We start from the raw sequence: 6,000 nt of genomic DNA on the forward strand, positions 1-6,000 counted from the left end.
AACAAAAGCTCATTAGATACTCATAAATATGTAGATAAATACAATTATAACAGAATTCATCTTGGGTAGAAGCATTCACAGAGGTCAAAATGTTATATAATCACCAGCTGTCAATCAACAATGTCAATCAAAGCCAAATTTGCAGTATGCAAAGCAGGCTTAAAAGAGCTTCTCAAGACCATTGCCACTCTTACTCCAGCAGTGGCCCACTTTCACTTTTGAAAGTGTACTATACTTTACTCAATAAACTCCATCTCCCCATTCTAATCCCAGGTTTCCAATTCTTTGGTGAACGACCGGGTAACAAATCTATTTACTACTTTTCTCTTGTGTGTGACCCATACATTCTGGTTTCTTTGCATGTCTCAGAAGAGTTTTGTTGTGGTTGAAACCTGCACATTTTAAGTAAAGTGGCAAACTGTGCATCTCAGATTCTTCCTACCCTTAGACTTTTTGGTTATTATTGTTTCTATTTGCTGTTTATTTCGTTAATGAGTTTTCTGACCTATTTCTGTTAATTCTATTCTTTGTCATGTGTGGCTACTAAAGTCTTGGCTCAGTTGGATGGTCAGCTAATGGCTGAACAGAAAGTCTCTAAATGTAATTTTCTTTCCATGCTTCAAATCCATCTTCCCAGCAGAAATCAGTATTCATATTAAGATTTCAGATGATTTTCTCTGTATCCTGACCCAAGATGACTTTATGAAGCACAATCCTCCTTGCCTCTGTGATCCTCCCTAGGGCCTTGAAAAGAACTGGATTGCTAAAAAGGGGACTGAAAATTGAATCAGTAGCTTCTGAATACTGTGCTTCCTGCCATCCAGCCCCAAGGCACAGAGAAAAGCTGAAGCTGGGAACAAAATGATGAGGGCTGTGGGCCATCTGCAGTCATAGCACCCATGCATGAGCCTCAGCAGTCCCAGCATCCAGTTTCCCAGAAACCTCCCAGGTGTCCTAGATTTCCCGGGAATAGTAGTGGTGTACCCAGGAGACTTGTTCCCTTCACAACCCACCCCCCCCCCCCAACTGGACCCAGGCAACTGAGAGAGTCCTTTGGGAAGAAAATCAAACCAATTTCCTTTTGATTTAGACTCTAATTGCTTTCCACTACAATGGGTCAAAATCTCTACCAAAATAAAAATGGCCTCTATGAACTTCTCAAGTTCCTCTTGTTCCAACTTTAATAACTACTAATTCCATCTCACTTATTATGCTTCCTCTACTTTCTCTAACTTTTAAATGTTTGTTACTTTTTATTGCTGAAAAATATTCCATTATATGGATATATCATACTTTGTAAATATTTATTTTAACTCATTTATTTATTTTTGTTTCAAGTTTTTATTTAAATCCTAGTTAGGTAACATATAGTGTAATATTTGTTTCAAGAGTAGAATTTAGTGATTCATTACTTACGTACAACACCAAGTGCTCATCACAACAAGTGCCCTCCTTAATACCCATTACCCATTTAGCATATGCCCCCCCATCCACCTCCCCTTCAGCAACCTTCAGTTTGTTCTCTGTATTTACCAGTCTCTTATAGTTTGTCTCTCTTTTTTTACCCCTTTTCCTCTATGTTCATCTGTTTTGTTTCCTAAATTCCACATATGAGCGAAAGCATATGGTATTTTTCTTTCTCTGACTGACTTGTTTTGCTTAGCATAATACACTCTACTTCCATCCACATTGTTGCAAAAGGCAAGGTTTCACATTTTTTGATATTACATATATATATAATATCTTCTATATCTATGCATCAGTCAAGGGACACTTGAGCTCATTCCATAATTTGACTATTGTTGATAATGCTGCTATAAACATAGAGGTGCATGTGTCCCTTCAGATCAGTAGTTTTGTATACCCTTTAAATACCTAGTAGTGTAATTACTGGGTTGTAGGGTAGTTCTGTTTTTAACTATTTGAGGAGGTTCCATGCTGTTATCCTGAGCAGCTGCACCAGTTTTCACTCCCACCAAGAGCGCAAAAGGGTTCCCCTTTATCTGCATCCTAGCCAACATCTGTTCTTTCCTGTGTTATTAATTTTAGCCATCTGACTGGTGTGAGGTGATACCTCATTGTAGTTTTGATTTGTATTTCCCTGATGATGAGTGATGTTGAGCATCTTTTTATGTGTCTATTAGCCATCTGGATGTCTTCTTTGGGAAAAAAAAAAATGTCTGTTCATGTCTTCTGCCCATGTTTTAACCGGATTATTTTTGCTTTGGGTGTTGAACTTGGTAAGTTCTTTATAGATTTTGAATACTAACCCTTTATCAGATGTGTCATTTGCAAATATCCTCTCCCATTCCGTAGGCTGTCTTTTTAGTTTTGTCGATCGTTTCCTTCACTGTGCAGAAGCTTTTTATCTTGATGAGGTCCCCATAGTTCATTTTTGCTTTTGTTTCCTTTGCCTCCGGAAATGTGTCTAGTAAGAAGTTGACACCACCAATGTCAGAGATTGCTGACCCTACATTCTCTTTAATGCCTTCCCTAAAACAACCAAGACAGTGCTGTTCTTAGCACATTTCCATTCGCTACTCCTTGAGCCCAACATCCTCATCCCATTGTCTTTCACAGTGCTAATTCTGCTCATTGATGACTCATTAGGCCTACTGGAAATCCTTCTCTTAATGCATAGAGGTCTCTTACCAGCAGTTACTTACACATTTACACATAATCCTGTATGATTGACTTAAAGCACATACTGTGCTTTAAAATTATTCTGGTTATCTATTTGCTTTTCATTTAACTTCCCCTTCTAGTATGTGTATGGTTATTTAAGCAGAGAAATTGCATTAGTCCACTATTTAATCATTAGAGTCTAGTTCATAACTCAATGATTGTTGGCGAAATGAATTTGGAACAAAATTTATTAGAAAACTATGTATTGGAAAGATTACTTGTAGATCTACGTGATTTTGCTTGTGTATTTATTTTCCATGTATTTATAGCTATGTTTAAGAAAACACTATGGATTTATACTGAAGAAAATGTGACAAGTTGCAGCCCTCTACTCAAAAGTATTTAAACAAAATATTAAACCAAATATTGTTTTGTAAATAAGAAATAGTATGTTACAATGTACAGACTTTTTAGAAATTTCAGAAATATAAAAAGGATATGGGATGAGATCCATAGATACACATAACTAAACCACAACCTGATGGATATTCTCAAGAGAGAATCTTGGAGATTAGAGTTGGTTTCATTCAAAGCATTTCAAGTTGTTAATTTTATAAATCAGTAAGCAACAGTACCCACCGTAATATATCAGTAATATAAAACAATACTTACAAATTGAGAGAAAGAAAACAGAACATTATGGTGGTAGTGAAAGGTGGTATTAGAGATATTTTCTTTTCTTTATTTTATTTATTTACTTATTTTGAAAGAAGAGAGAGTGTAGGAGAGGTGTAGAGAGAATGTGAGAGAGAGATTCCCAAGCAAGCCAGATAGGGCACAAACCCACAAACCATGATATCGTGACCTCAGCTGAAATCAGGAGGTAGACACTGAACCCACCAAGTCATCCAGGTGCCCCAAGAGACATTTTATTTTACACTCTATATTTTGTATTTTTAAATGTTTCTTTTATAATAATTCATAATAAAAATATATTTATTAATGATACTTTGTTTAAATCATTTAAATGACATAAAACAGAGAAAGGACCCCTTGACCTTAGCCAGTTCAACAATGTCACTAGTAAATTATGTCTATCAATCCACTTCACCATTATATGGTATACATGTCATAATGTATATACATGTCATATACATGCCATACGTGGTATAAATGACATAAGAATAAACAAACTGTAGTCATTTGTCCTATAATGACTCTTTAGCTGAAGTAGTGTTATTCTCATAAAACAGATGTCTCTTCCTCCACCCTGATCAAAGAAAAATGAAGAAAATTTAAGGGTGCAATGAGCCTTTTGCTGCCGTGTAACTCAAGCCTGGTAAACTGGTAAATAAAATTACAGTTCACATTATATAGAAATTAACATTAAAATAAAATGATTATTTATTAAGCGGTGAATAAAATTATACTTAGCATTACATAGAATATTATAGACTATGATAGAACAGTTAATGCTTTGTAAAATATACGAATATGATAGGGAAAAAAGATTGTTCTTTATTATAAATACCTGTAAGAGACCCATCCCCTCCTCTCTCTGCTTCTTCCCCAGTGGCTCGCTCTCTCTCTCTTTCTCTCTCTCTCTCTTTCCCTTAAATAAATATATAAACAAACAAATAAAAAAGTACAACAAATGATCATTTATCCTTGGACTTTCAGCCAAATTTGGCCAACTATAATAAAGCTTTAGTGATATCATTGATAAAAAATAAAACAGACATCTCAAACACTTTCAAGGATTATTAAAACCTGAAACTTCTAATATACTGCTCTCAAGTGATTTTTTATCAATTCATTTTTTATTATTTATGATGAATAAATTTTTTATGATGATGCATAAAAAACAAATACAAAGTTAAAATTTTTTCATTCTGTTATCGTAGAATTTAAATGATTTTAACACAGATTTTTCATACAAATTTTGGTATTAAAGAAAAACACTGTTCAATAAAATAAAAATTTTACTAAAGTAAACAACAGTTTATTTATCCTTTAATTTGAAATGACTTTTTGTTTGTCCTTACAATGGCCTAAAATTGCTTATCTACCATTCAAATCTGTTTCAAGTTTCAAAGATACCAATATTTTAATACATGAAAAAAAAGGAAATCCAGCCATTTCCAACAACATAGATGAACCTGAATCTGGAGGTCATTATTCTAACTGAAATAAGCCAAACAGAAAAAGACAAATACTGCATGGTATCACTTACATGTGAAATCTATAAATAAGCAGAACATTGTTGCTAGGGACTGAGCAGTAGGGAAATAGCCTGGAGGATGGTAAAAGGAAACCAACTTTCAGTTGTAAAATGAATAAGGTCTGAGAATCCAAAATATCATATAGTGACTATAGTTAATAACACCATGTTGTAGAATTGAAATTTGCTAAAAGAGTAGAACTTAAATGCTCTCACCAATACACACACATGTACACACACATATATATTTATGGATATGTTAATTAATTCAAAAGGGAGAATCCTTTCACAATGTACATGTATATCAAATCATCACAATGTGCACCTTAAATAGCTTACAATTTCATGTCAACTATACCTTAGCAAAAAATAAGATAAATACTTAAAAACTGAAATGCACAAATACATACAACATAAATACATTTTCTATGTATATTTGAAGGTCAAATAGAAGTTAAGATTACAGGCTTTGGAAGCAGGGTACCTAAAATATTACTGTAAAGTGTGTTTCAAGGAGCTATAGGTGCTCAGTTTGAATTATCAGCTCCATAAACCTTTTGAATTCTGAATTTGCCACTTCCTAGTTTTGTAATCTTGACACTTAGCTTAGCATCTCTATTCCTTAAGATTGTTTCAGATGTAAAAGGAGGATGGCAAGAATGATCATATCAATGCACTATCATAGAGTGATGAATTGATAGAAGTAAAATGCCTGAAACAAATAATGGCAACTGGTAATTGCTCAATAAATGTTACCTGTGGGGTTTTTTTGATTAATACCAATATTATTATTACAGAATTTTTTCGAAGGCAACTGAATTAGCTTTGGTTTCACAGATCGGTGGAGTATGTGGGTATCTAGTGAAGGATTTGGAGCCAGGTGTAACTACTCCATGACAAGTCTTGCAGTTTTACCACCAAAACTTGTTCCTTTGGATTCGAAGTCTCCAAATTTAAATTTCCCTAATAACATGCCATGGGTAAAACAACCTAGAAATTTTATCAGCTATCCCTTTACAGGGATGAATTAACAAATAACCCAAATCTGTCTGTGTCCCAGAGGTGGAGAGGCTTACTGAGTGCTCTGAGGTAACTGGCCCTGAGGGGTGAAAGGGAGCCAAAGACAGAATTAATCTAGTTTTCAACTTTGATTT

This window comes from Panthera uncia, chromosome C2 (assembly GCF_023721935.1).
Source record: "Panthera uncia isolate 11264 chromosome C2, Puncia_PCG_1.0, whole genome shotgun sequence".
Lineage (NCBI taxonomy): Eukaryota > Metazoa > Chordata > Mammalia > Carnivora > Felidae > Panthera > Panthera uncia.